We start from the raw sequence: 21,532 nt of genomic DNA on the forward strand, positions 1-21,532 counted from the left end.
ACTCCAGCCTGGGTGACAGAGCGAGACTGTGTCTCAAAAAAAAAAAAAAAAAAAGAGATTCAGAAAGTGGACACCTTTTAGCACTATGTAATAGAAATATGAGTCATATAAGTAATTTCTAATTTCCTAGGAATTATATTTAGAAAAGTAAAAAGAAATGGGTGAAATTCATTTTAATAACATATTTTACTAAACCCACTAAATTAAAACATTGTCGTTTCAACATGTAATGAATATTTTTTAGTTTTAGAGTCAGAGCCTCACTTTGTTGCCCAGGCTAGAGTACAGTGATGCAATCACGGCTCACTCAACCTTGAACTCCTGGGCTCAAGCCATCCTCCCACCTTAGCCTCCTGAATAGTTGGAACTACAGGCTTGTGCACCACCACACCCAGTGATTTATTTTTATTTTTATTTGTTGTAGAGATGGGGTCTCGCTAGGTTACCCAGGCTGGTCTCGGACTCCTAGGATCGAGCAGTCCTCCTGCCTCAGCCTCTGGACTACTGGTGTGTGCCACCTCGCCCAGCTAATTAAAACATTTTTTTTTTTTAATGGAGACAGAGTCTCGCTCTGTTGCCCAGGTTGGAGTGCAGTGGCACGATCTTGGCTCACTGCAACCTCTGCCTCCTGGGTTCAAGCAATTCTCCTACCTCAGCCTCCTGAATAGCTGGGATTACAGGCATCCGCCACCACGCCTGGCTGATTTTTTGTATTTTAGTAGAGACAGGGTTTCACCATGTTGCCCAGGCTGGTCTCAACCTCCTGAGCTCAGGCAATCTGCCTGCCCTGGCCTCCCGAAGTGCCAGGATTACAGGCATAAGCCACCGCGCCTGGCTAAATTTTTTTTTTTTTTTTTTTTTTTGGAGATAGAGTCTTGCCACCCAGGCTGGAGTGCAGTGGCCTGATCTCAGCTCACTGCAACCTCTGCCTCCCAGGCTCAAGCAATTCTCCTGCCTCAGCCTCCCAGGTAGTTGGGATTACAGGTGTGTGCCACCACACCCAGCTAATTTTTGTATTTTTAGTAGAGATGGTTCCAGCTACTTGGGAGGCTGAGATGGGAGGATGACTTGAGCCTGAGAGGGTGAGGCTACGGTGAGCTCTGATTGCACCACTACACTCCAGCCTGGATGACAGAGTGAGATGCTGACTCAAAAATTAAAAAGAAAAAGAAAATGAAAAACAATGACCACACCTCCATTTGTGTGTGTGTGTGTGTGTGTGTGTGTGTGTGTGTGTGTGAAATGAATGTTCTTTGCTGGCAATCTGACATACAGGAGAAATTAACAGAGTTAATGGCTATTCTGGCGTCTGCTCCAAAGCCACTGAGACCACAGAATTGGAGGATGGGAAGGGACCTTGGAGATCTTGTTAACTTGTGTTGTGGACCCTCATTGCAAGGAATCAGATTCAATTGGCCTGGGGAGGAGTCTAGGCATCAACAGTTTTAGAAGTCCCCTAGTGATTCTAATGTACGGGCTGGGCTCTAAATGCAGAAACACCGCTTCATTTTATAGGTGAAGAGACAGGGGCTAACTGAGGTCAGTGACTCATCTTACAGCTTGTTAGAGGCAGAGTGAGGCCCCGAATCCAGATACTCTTCTCTACCCACAGCTCACACAGAGGACATTTCTATAATACCTTCATCATGGGTCATTCTCTTGCTTAACCCCAGAGTTACTCTCATTTTGAATTGAGACACATTCCTCCGCTTAACCTAGATTAGACACAAACTTCAACAAACTTCTCTGAACCCTTACTTGCCAAGAAAATCTTCAGATCAGTGAAAACATTGAAGTGATTCTGGTCTGGGACCATGGCTGTAAACGCCTCCCATTTTAGACTTAATTGGGACCTGACACCCTATACTGAATACAGAGTTTAACTGGAGGGTAGAGGGAGGGGCCCCAAAGAATCTAACACTTGAGTCTGATGAGTCTCATCGATGCACAGCCTAAGCCAGAGTGACCCATAACAGGGTTTCACACTCAGATATATCTGAGTGCCGAGCAGGTAATGCATGTGGGTAAGGTGGGTTGGGTGGAGACTCTGGCCCTAGCTCCTCCTAGCCATGGGAGGATGATGCAATGCAAGTCCAGTCCTTCCAGTTTCTCAAAGAAGTCGCAAATTCGGGTTTTTGTTTGTTTTGGTTTTTGTGAAAAACCGTGTTGTGTGAATGTTGGCAACTAATTTGATTTTTAGCAAAACACTGTAAGAGTCAAATAAAACCCACTTGTGAGCTATATTCTGCTTGTGAGCCTTCAGAGTACGTCTTTTAGATAAGTGCAAGACTTTTTTTTTTTTTCAGATGATCTCGCTCTGTTGCCCAGGCTGAAGGACAGTGGCACACAGATCACTGTAGCCTTGACCTACTGGGCTCAAGCCATCCTCCCATTTCAGCCTCCCAAGTAGCTGGGATTACAGACATACACCACCACGCCTGGGTAATATGACTTCATCATATTCAATATCGAGTTTTACTGGTTTCTAAAATGTTGGCCTAATACCATCATGGAGGTTGAGCATCCCTAATCCAAAAATTCAAAATCTGAAACTTTTTTTTTTTTTTTGAGATGCAGTCTGGCTCTGTCGCCCAGGCTGGAGTTCTGTGGCACGATCTCGGCTCACTGCAAGCTCTGCCTTCCGGGTTCACGCCATTCTCCAACTGGGATCACAGGCACCTGCCACCACGCCTGGCTAATTTTTTGTATTTTTAGTAGAGACGGGTTTCACCGTGTTAGTCAGGATAGTCTCGATAACCTGACCTCATGATCCGCCAGCCTCAGCCTCCCAAAGTGCTGGGATTACAGGAGTGAGCCACCATGCCCAGCCCGAAATCTGAAACTTTTTGAGCGCCAACATGACACACACTTGACCTCATGTGATGGGTTCAGTCAAAACATTATTCCATGAACAGAATCATTAAAAATATTGAATAAAATTACCTTCAGGGTATGTGAATAAGGTGTATATGAAACAGAAATGAATTTCCTGTTGAGACTTAATTCCATCCTCAAGATAGCTCATTATGTATATGGAAATATTCCCAAATCTGAAAAAAAATCTGAAATTCGAAACACTTCTGATCCCAAGCATTTCAGATAAGGGATACTCAACCTGTGCTTACCTTGCCTTAGACCTTGTGAAACTGATGACAGTGAACGTCGGTGTCAGAAGGAAAAGTAATACAGAAGTCCCACCTCTGTTCCCCTTTCAAATGTTACTCATTTGCTGGCTTTCCGCTTTATTATTTCTTTTGGGTGTGGCACTTGTGATGAATTTTTTTTTTTTTTTTTTGAGACAGGGTCTTACTCTGTCACCCAGGCTGGAGTACAATGGCACAATTATGGCTGTCTGCAGCCTTGACTTCCCCAGTCGAGCTCAGGTGATCCTCCCACCTCAGCTCCTGAGTAGCTGAGACTGCAGGCATGCACCACCACACCCGGCTAATTTTTATATATATATATTTTTTAAGACAGGGTCTCACCAGGCTGCCCAGGCTGGTTTCGAACTCCTGGGCTCCAGCGATCCACCCCTCGGCTTCCCAAAGTATAGGCACGATTCCATGGTGTCCAACCATAAATTTTCATAATGAAGTTGAAATTAAAGATTATTACAGTTCGTAGATCCATATAATTTATGTCAAAGTTCTTCTTGAAGATGCAAGTCAGGCTTACTAGCATGACCATGGGATAGATACTAGCTCTGCTATACACAACTATGTAAGGAAAAATGTTTTCATTCACTGCAAAATGAGACGGACGTTTACATTGTAGCACGGGGCAACCTCTTAGCCAATGAAATGATATTGCAAATAAAAAGCGAAATTACTCTTACCCACATTCTTCATTTTAAGAAAACACCCTTGGATAAGCACATAGAGTAAGAGTCCTTGATTTGAACTAATCTAAGGTATTAATAATAACACATGAATGTCTTAGTGATTTAAGATAATGATTTAAAAGTTGATGCTAATTTACCCTTTAATTGGAAGTATTTATAAAGCAAACATAAATGTAAGTTATTTGTGAAGCATATAAGAGATTAACAGAAAATATGCATGCCATTTGTATTTTAGTTGTTCTTCCTACACATAACCTTGATTTTTGCCACAGTTCCTTTTTTCACACGTAAAAAACTTAATTAGAATGTGTGCTTGTGAGAATCAGTTTCAGGTATATTTCTGTGAGAAGCTCCACTGTCCCTAAATAACCAGAGGTAGGTAACAGTTTCTGACAAAAGCTTGAGGGAACAGGATTAAATAAGAATTACAGTGATTAAATTTTATCTAAAACCTTCAAGTCTCTGGAAAGCTGCTTGGTTTCTATTTTGAGCCATGCTGCCCACATATCTTAACGACAGAATTTATGCATAATTTTGCTCTTCCTGTTTTTATCTCTGTTTGGGTGTATTTATTACTTCATATGTGATGATGCAAGGCTCATTGAAAGGTCCATTTATATCCTGGTTATCTGCATGGGGATCTAGCTGCTTTTCTCTTGCTGTTTCTAGAACTCTCACTGTAACATTCAGATTTGCTGGCACCATGCCTTTTCCAGCACATATACATTCCGCTCCTTCGGTGACTGTATTTATGGGAGTCTACGTGATTTACTCAAGACTAATAAAGACCGTGTAGAAGGATGGGTCGTGGATTTATCCATCCATGGAATTTTAGCGCATTCAGAGGGAGGTTTATCTTATGTTCTTCCCCCACCACCCTCCAATGTAATTAAAACAACAAAAAAGGCGTTAGTCCAAATGAGTGACAGTTGGCAGATCTGCTTTATTCAACTGGAGGGACTCCCTAGTTTCTGATGCTTGGAGATGGACAAGTAATTACCTCCTGTCTGTGACTATTTTCTACCAGGCTAAGCCCAATGTTTATTGTAAACTATCTGCCATTAAAAGCTGTAATAGCAAGCCTTATGTTCCCACACCATAAATTTGACTTGCACTGTTTTTTTATTTACCTTCATGTTTTATTATATTCTTTGGAATGCTTCATTTTAAAGGAAGATAATGGGAGAATGAAAATTGAACAAATCCCAAATTCACGCTTGAATAAAGATACGTTAGCATACATATTTTTTGCATATACCCAGACCACTGATGGCCACTTTCTGAATATTGGCAGCTTTTGTGTAACTATTAGAGGTAGTTGCTATAAGTATATCACTTGTTAAATGGTCCAGAAAACAGCCTAAAAATTAAAGTTTATGCAGATCACATAGGCTGAGGGCAGTGATTCTCAAACTTTTGCATCTCATGAACACCCTTATTCGAAGACCCCAAAGAGCTTTTGTTCATATGATTATATTTATCAATACTTACTGCATAGGAAATTAGAACTGAGACATTTAAAAATGCTTATTTATTCAGTTAAAAATAACAGGAGGGCCACACACAGTGGTGGCTCATGCCTGTAATCCCAGCAATTTAGGAGGCCGAGGTGGGAGGATCACTTGAGCCTAGGAATTTGAGATCAGCTTGGGCAACATGGTGAAATCTCATGTCATGTCTACAAAAAATTTTTAAAAATTAGCCGGGTGTCGGCCGGGCACGGTGGCTGACACCTATAGTCCCAGCACTTTGGGAAGCCGATGCTGGCGGATCACGAGGTTAGGAGATCGAGACCATCCTGGCTAACACGGTGAAAACTCATCTCTACAAAAAAATACAAAAAATTAGCCGGGCGAGGTGGCGGGTGCCTGTAGTCCCAGCTACTCGGGAGGCTGAGGCAGGAGAATGGCGTGAACCCGGGAGGCGGCGCTTGCAGTGAGCAAAGATTGCGCCACTGCACTCCAGCCTGGGCGACAGAGCGAGACTCCGTCTCAAAAAAAAAAAAAAATTAGCCGGGTGTCTTGGCATGCCCCTGTGGTCTCAGCTACTCAGGAGGCTGAGGTGGGAGGAACACCAGAGCTTGCGAAGTCGAGGCTGCAGTGAGCTGTGGTCACACCACTGCACTCCAGCCTGAGTGACAGAGTGAGACCTGTCTTAACAACAAACAAACACCCCAAACCAATAAATAATTACATGTTAACATAAATACCTTTTTTTAATGAAAAATAACTGTATTTTCTGTAGCAAAAAAAAAGTTTAATAAGAAGAGAGTGATTGTTTTGGATTCTGTTTGACTTTAGAAGACAGCTGGAGTCTCATATCTGCTTCTTCAGTCTGCTGTAATATGTTGCTTTGGTTGAAGTATATGAAAAAAAACTGCCCCTACACAGATACGTAGTTGTAAAAGGGAATATTTTAACAGCCTTTTCAAATAATTATGGATATTCTGCTTTGATCCCAGACCAAAACTTGACAAGTGGTAGTTTTTATGTATTTTTAAAACGAAGTCTTGCTCTGTTGCCTAAGCTGGAGTACAGTGGTGGGATCTCAGGTCACTGCAACTTCCACCTCCCAGGTTCAAGTGATTCTCCTGCCTCAGCCTCCCGAGTAGCTGGGACTACAGGTGTGCACCACCACGCCTGGATAAATTTTGTATTTTTAGTAGAGATGGGGTTTTGCCATGTTGGCCAGGCTGGTCTTGAACTCTTGACCTCAAGTGATCCACCTGCCTCAGCCTCCCAAAGTGCTGGGATTACTGGTATGAGCCACCATGCCCAGCCAAAATAAACATTTCTGTTTTTTTTTTTTTTTTTGGACAGAGTCTCCCTCTATCACCCTGGCTGGAGTGCAATGGTTCAAGTGATTCTCGTGCCTCAGCCTCCCAAGTAGCTGGGATTATAGGTGTGCACCACCACTCCTGGCTAATTTTTCTTTTTTTCTTTTTCTTTTTTTTTTTTTAGCAGAAGCAAGGTTTAACCATGTTGGCCAGACTAGTCTCGAATTCCAGACCTCAGATGATCCACCCGCCTCAATCAAAAGTGCTGGGATTTCGGGTGTGAGCCACCACGCCCAGCAATAAATGGTAGGTTCTTAAAGGTTAGTTGCAGTGTGGAAATTAAAACCCTTTCAGTGGAATTTTTTTTTTTTTAACAGTTTTTTTTTTTTTTTTTTTTAAAGAGCAGTTTTAGGTTTAAAGAAAATGAGACAGCAGTTTAGAGAGTTCTTGCTTGCCCCCTTTCGCCACATTTTCCCATAGTAACATCTTGCATTAGTGTGGCACATTTGTTAACAATTGATGAGCCAATAATACTGAACATGATTATTAAACTAAAGCTCATAGTTTACATTAGGATTAATTATTTGTGATATACAGTTCCATGGGTTTGAACAAATGTATAATGACAGGTGTCCACTATTATAGGAACATATAGAATAATTTTACTGCCCTAAACCCACCCGGTGCTCCTCCTATTTAGCCCTTCTCTTCTTTACCCGAATCCCAGGCAACCACTGATCTTTTGACTATCTTTATAGGTTGCCTTTTCTAGAACATCATATACACTTGACCTTTAAACAGCATGGGTTTTAACTGCACAGGTCCTCTTTCATAAGATTTTTTTTTGTTTTGAGACAGTCTCTCTCTGTCGCCCAGGTTGGAGTGCAGTGGTGCGATCTCGGCTCACTGCAACCTCCACCTCCAGGGTTCAACCGATTCTCCTGCCTCAGCCTCCCAAGTAGTTGGGACTACAGGCGCCCACCACCACGCCCGGCTAATTTTTGTATATTTTTAGTGGAGATGGGGTTTTTCACCATGTTGGCCAGGCTGGTCTTGAACTCCTGACCTCAGGTGATCCTCCTGTCTCGGCCTCCCAGAGTGCTGGGATTATAGACTACTGCACCTGGCCAAGATTGTTTTCAATGAAAGTTATACCGAATATACTTGCCTCTCCTATCACCCCTCCCACTTCCTCTACCTCTTCTGCCCCTGCAACCCTTGAGACAGCAAGACTAACCCTCTTCTTCTTCTTCCTTCTCAGCCTACACAACGTGAAGACAAGGATAAAGACCTTTATTTTATTTATTCGTTGTTTTTTTTTTTAAGGTGAAAGTCATGCTGTGTTGCCCAGGCTGGAGTGCATTGGCGTGATCATAGCTCACTGCAGCCTCAAACCCCTGGGCTCAAGGAATTCTCCCACCTCATCCTGCTGAGTAGCTGGGACTGCAGGTATGCACTACCCTCTAGGCCAAGGATAAAAACCTTGTGATAATCCAGTTCCACTTAATAAATAGTAAATATATTTTCTATTCCTTGTGATTTTCTTTTTTCTTATTTTTTAAAAGATGGGGTCTCACTCTGTTGCCAAGGCTGGAGTGCAGTTGTACAATCTTGTCTCACTACAGCCTCAACTTTCTGGGCTCAAGCAATCCTCCTGCCTTAGCCTCCCACGTAGCTAGGACTACAGGTACATGCCAGCCCACCTGCACAATTTTTTTTTTTTTTTAAGAGATGGGGTCTCACCATATTGCCTAGGTGGGTTTTGAACTCCTGGCTTCAAGCAATCTTCCTGCCTTGGCTTCCCAAAATGTTGGGATTCCAGGTGTGAGCCACTGCCCCTGGCCTTTCCTTATGATTTTCTTAATTTTTTTTATTTCTTAAAATATTAAGAATACAGTACATAATATATATAAACATATATATATATATATATATCATACAAAATGCATGTTAATTGACTGCTTACTGTTACCAGTAAGGCTTCTGGTCAGCACTAGATGATTAGTAATTATGTTATTAGGGACTTAAAAGTTATACACAGATTTTCGACTGCACCCCTACCCCTCTGTGTTGTTCCAGGGTCAACCATAATTGGAATCATACATCACATAGAATTTTCAGATGGACTTCCTTCACTAAGCAATATGCATTTAATGTTTCTTTTTGTGGATTGAATGCTCATTAATTTTGATCACTGACTATTCCACTGTATGGATGTACTACAGTTTATTCATTCACCTTTTGAAAAATATCTTAGTTGCTTCTATTTTTTGGCAATTATGAGTAAAGTTACTATAAACATTTGTGTGCAGATTTTTGTGTGGGCTAAGTTTTCAGCTCTTTCTGGTAAATCCCTAGGAGTATGATTGCTGGGTCAGATGGCAAGAATACATTTAGCTTTATAAGAAATGTAAACTGCCAAACTGTCTTCAAAAGTGGCTGTACTATTTTGCATCCCCACTGTCGATGAATGAGAGTTTCTATTGCTCCACATCGTTGCCAGCATTAGGTATTAATAGTTTTTTGGATTTTAGCCATTCTAATATGAGTATAGTAGTGTCTCATTGTCATTTGAATCTGCAATTCTCCAGTGACATATGATGCTGAGCATCTTTTCATGTTTATTTGCCATCTGTATATTTTCTTTCTTTCTTTCTTTTTTTTTTTTGGAGACAGGGTCTCGCTCTGTTGCCCAGGCTAGAGTACAATGACACAATCTCAGCTCACTGTAACCTCTGCCTCCCAGGTTCAAGTGATTCTTCTGCCTCAACCTCCCAAGTAGCTGGGACTACAGGTGTGCACCACCACACATGGCTAATTTTCTATTTTTAGTAGAGACAGGGTTTCACCATGTTGGCCAGGCTGTTCTTGAACTCCTGACCTCAAGTGATCCGCCTGCCTTGGCCTCCCAAAGTGCTGGAATTACAGGCATGAGCCACCGTGCCCAGCCCACCATCTGTATATTTTCTTGGGTGAGGTACTTTTTCAACTCTTTTGCCCATTTTAAAAACTCGGTTGTCTGGCACTACTGAGTTTTAAGGTTTTAAGAGTTCTTTGTGTATATTGGATACTGGTCCTTTATCAGATAAGTGTGCTTTTTAATTTTTTTTCTTTTCTTTTCTTTTCTTTTTTTGAGACAGTCTCACTCTGTTGCCCACACTGGAGTGCAGTGGTGCAATTATAGCTCACTGCAGCTGTGAACTCCTAGGCTCAAGCCATCCTCCTGCCTTAGCCTCCTGAGTATCTAGGACTATAGGTGTGCACTACCATGCCTGGCTAATGTTTATTTTATTTTATTTTTATTTTTTAATTTTTCTGTAGAGATAAGTCTTACTATGTTGCCTGGACTGGTCTCAAACTTCTGGCCCCAAGCAATCCTCCCCACTTGTTATATATTTTTTCTTTATCAGATGTGTGTTTTGCAAGTATTTTCTCCCAATCTGCAGAGAAAATATGTGGCTTGTCTTTCCAGTCTCTTAAATCACTGGATCTTTCACACTATGACCGTTTAGTGCCACTGCCCTGATGCATGCTAAAACATCAGTGTTTGTGTAACATCACATCGCTGTTTGTGTAACATCAGTGCAGATTGTGTAACATCACAACAAACACATCGCTGTTTGTGTAACATCAGTGCAAATTTTAATACAAAGGAAAGGCAAAAGACATCTTAGTATTATTGTGAAAATGGTTTTAATTTTGTGGACATACGATCAAGGCCCGTGGACCATACTTTGAGAACCACTGGCCTAAAGCAAACAAGGATAGCCTGTACTACTCTTTAGTTCAGGCCCAGTAAGACCAACTAGAATTAGAAATTTGAATTTTACAAATGTATAATGTTAATTTACTTTTCTGCAAAAAGGGGTTTGGAAGACACATAAGATATATAATGCATTGAACTTGGTGTTCTAATTCATTAGGAAGAGTCCATTTTGTTTACATATTTTTTCCTCGTGATTTTTGAGAGACTATAATTTTAATTAATTTATTTATTTTTATTTTTATTTATTTATTTATTTTTTGAGATGGAGTCTCACTGTGTCACCAGGTTGGAGTGCAGTGGTGCAATCTCAGCTCACTGCAACCTCTGACTCCCTGGTTCAAGTGATTCTCCTGCCTCAGTCTCCTGAGTAGCTGGGATTACAGGCACACACCACCACACCCAGCTTATTTTTGTATTTTTAGTAGTGAAGGGGTTTCACCAGGTTGGCCAGGATGGTCTCGGTCTCCTGACCTCGTGATCCGCCTGCCTCGGCCTCCCAAAGTGCTGGGATTACAGGCGTGAGCCACCGCGCCCAGCCTATAATTTTTATTTTTAAAGAAATACTGTGTGTGTGTGTGTAAATATATCAAGTAGAGTGTATGGGCCAATGAATGTCTCTCTCTCTCTTTTTCTGGAGTGCAGTGGCATAATCATGGCTCACTAAAGCCTCAAACTCCTGGGCTCAAGTGATACTTCCACTTCAGCCTCCTGAGTAGCTGGGACCACAGGCGTGCACCACCACACCCAGCTAACTTAAAAGTTTTTGTAGAGATAGAGTCTCTCTATGTTGCCCAGATTGGTCTTGAACTCCTGGGCTCAAGCAATCCTCCTGCCTCAACCTCCTAAAGTGCTGGGATTACAGGTGTCAGCCACCGTGCCTGGCCCTAAATGTCTCTTAATGGCAACTAATAGGTAGATGATGCCCAGTAACAGGTGTATGATATATTTGTCTATATAGACAAACATATAGTACCCCCCACTTTTTCCTTTTTCTCCTAGAAAGAAAAAGCATATTTTCTTTCCTTCCGGTAGATGTACTTTTCCCTATTTCTTCCATTAAGTACAACCAAAACCCCTGAATATTATATATTAAACAAACAGAAGAAGACTCTGAAAGGTGGGAAAAAAGGAGGGCAGAATATCTATGGACTGCAGGATCTGAAGAACAACATTGCAGTGACTTACTTTGTTTTTATTTTTGACTCATATACACCAGACTTGGAGTTGAAAAAGGTAGCAACCTGGAAATGCCAACAGTAGTCAAAAAAGCCCAACCAAAGCCTGCTCTCTTTAGCCAAAGAACCATGGAAGGGGCAGCCTAGCAAGATGGAAAAGTTTTAAACATTGCTATGGATTGCATTGTGTCTCCCCCAAATTCATGTCAAAGCCTTAACTCCCAGTGTAATTGTATTTGGAGACGGGGCCTTTGGGAGATAATTAGGGTTAGATGAAGTAATGAGAATAAGGCCCTCATGATGGAATCAGCAGCTTTGTAAGAAGAATGGTGGGGTTGGGTGTGGTGGCTCACATCTGTAATCCCAGCGCTTTGGGAGGCCGAGGTGGGAAGATCACTTGAGGTCAGGAGTTCAAGACCAGTCTGGCCAACATGGTGAGACCTCATCTCTACCAGAAAATACAAAAATTAGCCGGGCGTGGTGGTGCACATCTGTAATCCCAGCTACTCGCGAGGCTGAGGCATGAGAATCGCTTGAGCACGGGAGGTGAAGGGTACAGTGAGCCAAGATTGTGGCCCACTGCACTCCAGCTTGGGAGACAGAATGAGACCCTGTCAAAAAAAAAAAAAAAAAAGGAGTGGAGAGAGATCATTTTCTCTGCCATGTGAAGACACAGTGAGAAGCCGATCATCTGCAACCTAGAAGAGAGCCCTTGCCAGGAACTAAACTGGTTAGCACCTTGATCTGGGACGCCCTAACTTCCAGAACTGGGAAACATAAATGTCTGTTGTTGAAGCCACCAGTCTATATTTTGTTGTAGCAGCCTGAGAAGACTAATACAATAACTGCTGTACTCCAGCCAAACAGCACAGCAAACCCTTTGGCCCCCAACCATACCAACAAAGGCTGAGCGGGGAGCCGACGATTCCACCCTTATGAGGCTATAATGAGGCACCTCACCCACCAGGGTTGTGTCAGAGAAGGTCAAGTAGAGAGTCAATAATAAGTCCGCTCTCCACCTGGCCCCCATGGTATCAGTGGAGACCATGTGGGAAGCCTACACTTACACCCCCAAAAGGCAGTAATGAAGTGCTCCTCTTCATTCCTGCTCAGTGGTATCAGAGAAGGACTAGCAGAGAGTCTAGACTTTTACCATCATCCAATGGTAATAAGGCAACCCCCATCTCAGTGTCAGTGGAGACCACCTGGGGAGCCAGGACGCCAACATCTGCCCAGCAATAATGAGAAGTGTAACTAAGATGTCAACAGAGGCTGAGTGAACCTAGTCTTCTGCCTCCATCTGGCAGTAATGGGATGGTGTCTTTCCTCCTCTGCTAGAGTAATGTTAAAAAAAGCCAGCTAAAATACAGGGTTAACATAAAATTGATAACCTTATAAAAATGTCCAAGTTTCAGCTGAAAATCACTAATCATAACAAGAGCCAGGAAGTTCTCAAATGAAATGAAGAAAAGTCAATCAATAAATGCCAGTACCAATATGACAGAGATGTTAGAATTATATGACAAAGATGTCAAAGTAGCCTTACAAAAATGCTTCAAAAGGAATTCTGAACACAGTTGAAACAAATTAGAAAGTAGAAAGCCTCAGGAAACAAATATAATATATAAAGATGAACCAAATGAAAATTTTAAAACTTTAACACAATAACTGAAATTAAAAGTCAGTGGTTGGACATAATACCAGGATAGGGAGGGAACAGAGAAGAAAAAAATCAGTGAAAGGAAGATAGAATAATAAAAATTACTCAAACTTAACAACAAAGTACCAAAGGAATAATGGCTGAAAACGTCTCAAATTTGGTAAGAGACAAGAAGATGAGCAAACCTCAAAGAAGACAAAGCCCAAATAAATCTATACCAAGACACATTATAATGAAACTTCTGAAACCCAAAGACCAAGAGAAAGATCTTAAAAGCAACCAGAAAACAAACAAACAACCCCAGAGAAAAAACCTATTTGAATGACAGTGGATTTCTTATCAGAAACCATGGGGGCCATAAGTCAGTGGTACAGTGTTTTTCAAGTGCTGAAAGAAAAGAACTGTCAATCCAGAATCCTATAGTCAGTAAAAATATTCTTCAGAAATGAAGAGGAAACCAAGATATTCTCAGATGAAGAAAAACTCAATTTTTCACCAGCAGAATTACTCTAAAAGAATGGCTAAAGGAAGTTCTCTAAACAAATGAAAAAACAGAAGAGGAAAATTTGGATCATCAGAAAAGGAAGTGATAAAAGAAGAAAACTTGGAGCATCAGAAGGAACACAATAAGTGAAAAAGGGGGAGAGTAAACACAATAGTTTTTCCTTCTATTCTTCAGTTTTTGTTTTGTTTTGTTTTGAGACAGAGTCTTGCTCTTGTCACCCAGGCTGGAGTGCAATGGCGACGTCTCAGCTCACTGCAACCTCCGCCTCCCGAATTCAAGCAATTCTCCCTGCCTCAGCCTCCCAAGTAGCTGGGATTACAGACGCCTACCACCATGCCGGGCTAATTTTTGTATTTTTAGTAGAGATGGGGTTTCACTTTGTTGGTCAGGTTGGTCTTGAACTCCTGACCTCAAGTGATCTGCTTGCCTCGGCCTCCCAAAGTGCTGGGATTACAGGCATGAGCCACCATGCCCAGCCTATTCTTGAGTTTTTAAAAAAATATATTTAATAGTTGAAGTAAAAATGACATGTTTTATATGGTTCTAAAAGTATGCAGAGGAAATATTAAGACAATTGTATTATAAATAGTGGAGGGCAACAGGATTTAAAGGGAAACACAATTACTACATTTCATTTAAACTGGCAAAATAATGACACTAGTAGACTATAATGGGTTATGTATATATAACGTAATACCTACAGCACTACCTAAGAAGCTATACAAAGCTTTTCAAAAGTTATCCAAAATGCTGTAGATCAATCAAAATGAAATTTTAACAGAAGTATGAGTAACCCACAGGAAGGCAGAAGAAAGAAAACAGAGAAATGAAAAATAGAACGAACAGAAAGGAAAAAATAAAATCAGAGATTTAAGGCCTAACATATTAATAATTACATTAAATGTAAGTGGTAGAAGCACATCAACTTTAAAAGAGAGAGATTGGCAGAGTGGATTTTAAAACACAACCCAACTGTATAGTGTCTACAAGAAACTCATTTCAAATATAACAACATAGGCAGGTTAAAAGCAAAAGAATAGAAAAATATATCATGCAAACATTAATCAAAAGAAAGCAAGGGTGGCTGTATTAATATCAGATAAAGCAGACTTTAGAGCAAAGAAAATTTCCAGAGACAGAGAGGGCGATTATATAATGATAAAAGGGTCAATCCACCAAAAAGACATAGCAATCTTAAATGTGTATGCACCAAACAACACAGCTGCAAAATACATGAAGTAAAACTGATAGAACTGAAAGGAGACATACACATACCCAGTTAAAATTGGAGAAAGATAACAGGCAAATCTTCAAACTAAAAAACACATCTAAATAACATAGGAGTAAAAAAAAAGAGGTCTCAAAGGAAATTAAAAAATACATTGAAATGGGTGAAAATAAAAATACAATGTGTCAAAATTTGTGGGACACAGCCAAAATAATACTGAGAAGGAAATATATAGCACTAAATGCATATGTTAGAAAAGAGAAAAATCCAAAATCAATGATCCCACTGTAAGAACTTAGTAAAAGATGAGCAAAATAAATCCAAAGTGAGAAGAAAATAATAAAGAAAATCAATGACATTGAACACACACACAAATGGAAAAATCAATTAACCAAAGATCTGGTTTTTTGAAAAGGTCAATAAAATTGACAAACCTCTAGCAAGACTGACAAAGTAAGAAATAAAGACACGAATTGTCAATATCAGGAAGGAAATAGATGAAATTATAGACACTGCAGGCATCAAAAGGATAATAAAGGAATACTGCAAACAACTCTAAATATTATAAATATGACAATCTAGATGAAATGGACCAATTCCTGGAAAAACACAAAGTACCACAACTCATCAAATAGGAAACAGATAATTTGAGTAACCCTATAACTAAAAAGAAATTGAACTTACAATTTAAAAACTCCCTAAAAAGAAATCTCCAGGCCCAATTTGTTTCACTGGAGATTTCTACCAAACACTTAATGAATTATTAAACCAATTATTGCCTGGGTGCAGTGGCTCACGCCTGTTTTCTCAACACTTTGAGAGGCTGAGGCAGGTGGATCACTTGAGCCCAGGAGTTCGCAAACAGCCTGAGCAACATGGCAAAACTGCATCTCTACAAAATATACATATATAAAATTAGCCGGGCATAGTGGCATGAGCCTGTGGTCCCAGCTACTCAGGAGGCTGAGCAGAAGAATCACCTGAACCGGGGAGGCAGAGGTTGCAGTGAGCTGAGGTTGCACCACTGCACTCCAACCTTGGTAACAGAGCAAGACCCTGTCTCAAAATTAAACCAGTTCTACGTTATCTCCTTCAGAAAATACAAAAGGAGCAAGCACTTCCCAATTCATTTTATAATGCCAATATTACCTTAATACCAAAACCAGACAAAGACAACACAGAAAAGAAAACTACAGACCAAAGTCATTAGTGAAAATAGATAGAAAATTCCTTAATAAAATATTAGCAAGTAGAATTCAGCTATATTTTAAAAAATGTATACACTAAGACTAAGCGGAGTTTTTTCAGGGATGCAAGGCTAGTTCATCATTCAAAAATCAGTCAATGACATCCACTATATTTACAGGCTAAAGAAGAAAGGTCACATAATAATATCAATAGATTCAGAAAAAGCATTTAACAAAATTCAACAGTTATTCATGGTAAAAACTCCCAGAAAAACAGGATTAGAGAGAGACCACTTTACTTGATAAAGAGCATCTATATGAAAAAATAGAACAACAGAAAACAAAAAATAAAATCACAGATTTAAGGCCTACAGATTTAAGGCCTACAGCTAACATTTTACTTAATCATGAAAGACTGAAGCTTTCCCCCTAAAGTTGGGAACACGGAAAGGATGTCTGCTTTTATCACTTTTATTGAACATAGTGCTGGAAGTCCTAGCCAATGCAATAAGGTAAGAAAAGAAAGTAAATGGCATACAGTTTGGAAAGAAAGTAAATGGCATACAGTTTGGGAAGAAAGAAATAAAACTATCCCCATCTGCAGATGATATAATTGACCACATCAAAAATCCAGAAGAATCTGCCAAAAAAAAAAAAAAAAAAATCTCATGGAACCAATAAGTGAGATCAACAAGGTTGCATGACATGAGATCAACATATGAAAAAAAAATATTTCTACAAACTAGCAATGAACACATGGACATCTAAATTAAAAATGTAATATTATTGATAATCACTTAAAAATATGAAATAGGTGTAAATCTAACAAGACAAGTACAGGACATTTATGCTGTCAACTATGTAATGTGATGAAAATAACAAGATCTAAATAAATGGAATAGTAGTCTGTGCTTACGGATTCAACTCAGTTAAGTAACTCAGTAAAGTAGCTCAACACAGTAAAGATGTCAGTTCTCCCCAAATAGATATAATGGTTTAATGCAATTCCCATTAAAAACTAAGCAAGATCTTTTGGTAGCTGTAGACAAGATTATTCTAGAATTTATATGGAAAGTCCAAACAAAAAGCTAAGGGGCAAAACCTGGGCTGGGATAGGGCATGAGGCAGTGCGTTGGGACATCCCTTGCATCAGGCTCAATGGTGCCTGTCACTGTGTGACTAGCTGGGATGTTTGGGGTGGGTCAGGGGCAGGCGTAGCCTGTTTACCTCATTGTCCCCTAGCACCACAGGCTGCCAGCACCGTGAAGCTATGGACTTTGGAGCACATCTTTGACCACCTGTGGGAAATTGTTACAACAGTTGAAATGCAGAAATATCCAAACCCTATGACCCTGAGTGTGGTTGGAGATGATGTGTTGGACAGACATATAGATCCCTCTGGATCCCTTCTCAGCACAGAGAGGGGGCTGCTTTCATTGTGAAGTCCCTTACTGGTGTAGCAAGAACCAAAACATATGTGCAAGAACATTCTGTAGCTGATCATGTAGAGAAAACAGTGGAACTTAAATCTACTAACATTTCATTTACAAATAAGGTTTCAGTAGATGAGAGACTTATAGAAAAGCCACATCCTCGGGACTCAGAAAAAAACTATTTTGACTCAAGAAACCATAATCACTGTGAAAGGAGTCAGCCTCAGCAGTTACCTTGAAGGACTGATGGCAAGACTGAGAAGCAATGGAACGGGTAATACACAAATTAAATGCTGAGACTGAAGAACTGTTGGCCTCTGCAAGAGGAAGCATAGAGACTCTGATGGCAGCAGCAGAGTATCTGCAGAGAAATAATCATGAAAGTTGCTGGACAATGTCGGTTACCCCGGGTCTCTCCAAGCTAACTATATATTTATTTGTTATTTTAAAAATAGAACTATCATTTAGGTAGAATTTTTTAAAAATATGCTGATGTAAGGCTATGTGACTTTGGATCAAAAGAGATGCAGGGCTTCTAAATAAAAGTGATCATTAGAAATTTTTAAAAAGAAAAGCTAAAACAATTTTGAATAAGAAGAGTAATGGGTGAGTAATCAGTCTACCCAATTTCAAGGCTTACTCTGAAGCTACAGTAATCAAGACTGTATAGTGCTGGCAAAGAGAGAGACACATTAGATACATATGTTAATGTAATAGATTAAAGAATCTAGAAATAGACCCCTACAGATATGTCCAGTGGAGTTTTGACCAAGACGTAAGAACAGTTCAATACGGAAAAGATAGACTTTTCAGCAAATGGTGTTGGAGCAATTGGATATTCAAAAAAAAAAAAAAAAAGGAACTTGATCCAACTCTCACATCTTATACAAAAATTAACTCAAAAGATTGTGAACTTAAATGGGAAATGTAAAACTGTAAGATTGTTTAGAGAAAATAGGGGAAAATATTTGGAATCTAAGCTTATGCAAAGAGCTTTTAGACTTGACCCACAAACGTGATCCAGAAGAGGATAAATGGACATATTTGATGTCATTAGAATAAAAAAATTTGCTCTGAAAAGACCTCATTAAGAGGATAAAAGCTCCCTATTCGATAAATGGTGCTGGGATAGCTAGAGAGCCATAGGCAGGAGATAGAAGCTGAACCCCTTCTTTACACCATGTACAAAAATCAGCTCTATTAAGTCTTTAATCCAACTTTAAGATGAATTAAAGACTTAAATGTAAAACCCAAAATTATAAAAACCCTGGAAGACTACCTAGGCAATACCATTCTGGACACAGGAACTGGCAAAGATTTCATGACAAAGACATCAAACGCAATCACAACAAAAGCAGAACTTGACAAATGGGATCTAATTAAACTTAACAGCTTCTGCACAGCAAGAGCAACTATCAACAGAGTTAACAGACAACCTACAGAATGGGAGAAAATATTTGCAATCTATGCATCTGACAAAGGTCCAATATCCAGCATCTATAAGGAATTTAAACAAATCTACAAGAACAAAACAACCCCATTAAAAAGTGGGCAAAGGATATGAATAGACTATGTTTAAAAGAAGACATACCTGCAGCCAACAAGCATGTGAAAAAAGCTCAATATTGCTGATCATTGGAGAAATGTAAATCAAAACCAAAATGAGATACCATCTTACACTAGTCAGAATGGCTATTATTAAAAAGTCAAAAAGTAACAGATGTTGGTGAGGTTGGAGAGAAAAGGGAACACTTATACACTATTGGTGAGAGTATTAGCTCAACCATTGTGTAAAGCAGTATGGCAATTCCTTAAAGAGCTAAAAGCAGAACTACCATTCAATCCAACAATCCCATTACTGGGTATATATCCAGAGAAATATAAATCATTCTACCATAAAGACACATGTGAGGCTGGGCACAGTGGCTCACGCCTATAATTCCAGCACTTTGGGAGGCCGAGGCGGGCAGATCACGTGGTCAGGAGATTGAGACCATCCTGGCTAACATGGTGAAACCCCAAAAAATAGAGAATATTTTTTGTATTCTCTACTAAAAATACAATAATCAGCCGGGCATGGTGGTGGGCGCTTGTAGTCCCAGCTACTCGGGAGGCTGAGGCAGGAGAATGGTGTGAACCCGGGAGGCGGAGGTTGCAGTGAGCCGAGATCGCGCCACTGCACTCCAGCCTGGATGACAGAGGGAGACTCCGTCTCAAAAAAAAAAGACACATACATATGAATGTTCATTACAGCACTATATAAAATAGCAAATACATGGAATCAACCTAAATGCCCATCAATGACAGATTGGATAAAGAAAATGTGACACATATACACCATGGAGTACGATACCACCATAAGAAAGAACGAAATCATGTCTTTTGCAGGAACATGGATGGAGCTGGGCGCTACTATCCTTAGCAAACTAATGCAGGAACGGAAAATCCATTATCGCATGTTCTCACTTTTAAGTTGGGGAGCTAAATGATAAGAACTTATGAACATAAAGAAGAGAACAACAGACACTGGGGTCTACTTGAGGGTGAAGGGTGGAGAGTGGGAGGAGGGGGAAGAGCAGAAAAATAACTATGGGTACTAGGCTTAGTACCTGGGCGACAAAATAATTAGTACTACAAACCCCTGTGATGTAAGTTTACGTATATAACAAAACTTCACATGTACTCCTGAACCTAACATAAACTTTTTTTTTATTTTTAAAGAGGATAAAAAGACAAGTTATGTGCATATTTCTGCAGAGAAAATATTTGTAAGCTGCATATCTGACAAAGGACTAGTACTGGAATATATAAAGAACTCTCAAAACTCAACAGTAAAAGAAGCAAAAATCCAATTAGAAGGTAGAGAAAAGACATGAAGAAGATAATACAGATGGCAAATAAACACATGAAAAGATGTTTAATATCATTAGCCATTAGGGAAATGCAAATTAAGACCACAACGAGATACCACTACATGCCTATCAGAATAGCTAAAATGCAAAACAGTAAAAACACCAGATGCTAGAAAGGACACCGGATCACTCATACATTGCTGGTGGAAATGTAAAATGGTACAGTCACTCTGGAAAACAGTTTGCCAATTTCTTTAAAAATTAAACATGCAGGCCGGGCGTGGTGGCTCACGCTTGTAATCCCAGCAGTTTGGGAGGCTGAGGTGGGTGGATCACCTGAGAGGTTAGGAGTTCAAGACTAGCCTGGCCAACATGGCAAAACCCCATCTCTACTAAAAATACGAAACAAAAAGTAGCCGGGCATGGTGGCAGACACCTGTAATCCTAGCTACTCGGGAGGCTGAGGCAGGAGAATCCCTTGAACCTGGGAGGCAGAGGTTGCAGTGAGCTGAGATTGCACCACTGCACTCCAGCCTGGGCAACAAGGCAAGTCTCCATCTCAAATTAAAACAAACAAACAAACAAACAAACAAACATGCAGCCAGGCGCAGTGGCTTATGCCTGTAATCCCAGAACCTTGGGAGGCTGAGGTTGGTGGATCACCTGAGGTCAGGAGTTCAAGACCAGCCTGGCCAATATGGTGAAACCCCATCATTATTAAAAATACAAAAATTAGCCAGGTATGGTGGTACATGCCTGTAATCCCAGCTACCCTGGAGGCTGAGGCAGGAGAATCACCTAGGAAGGTGGAGTTTGCAGTGAGCTAAGATTGCATGGCTAAGAATGCCACTGCATTCCAGCCTGGGCAACAGAGGGAGACTCCATCTCAAAAAAAAAAAAATTAAACATGCAACTACCATACAATCCAGCAATCGCACTCTTGGACATTTATTTCCCCAAAATGAAGACTATATTCACACAAAAACATGTACACGAATGCTAACCCTACTTGTATTCATTATAGCAAAACACTGGACACCGAGATGTCCTTCAGTAGGTGAACAGTGAAACAAACGATGGTCCATCTTGAATACTTCTGAGCAATAAAA

The 21,532-nt window shown here is 40.3% G+C and overlaps 1 pseudogene; it reads left to right on the top strand.

Moving 5' to 3' along the window:
• The window catches only part of LOC112610132, a 33,686-nt pseudogene extending 15,690 nt beyond the window's left edge, over positions 1-17,996 (top strand).
• Positions 17,997-21,532: the final 3,536 nt, after the last annotated feature.

This window comes from Theropithecus gelada, chromosome 16 (assembly GCF_003255815.1).
Source record: "Theropithecus gelada isolate Dixy chromosome 16, Tgel_1.0, whole genome shotgun sequence".
NCBI classification, from domain to species: Eukaryota; Metazoa; Chordata; class Mammalia; order Primates; family Cercopithecidae; genus Theropithecus; species Theropithecus gelada.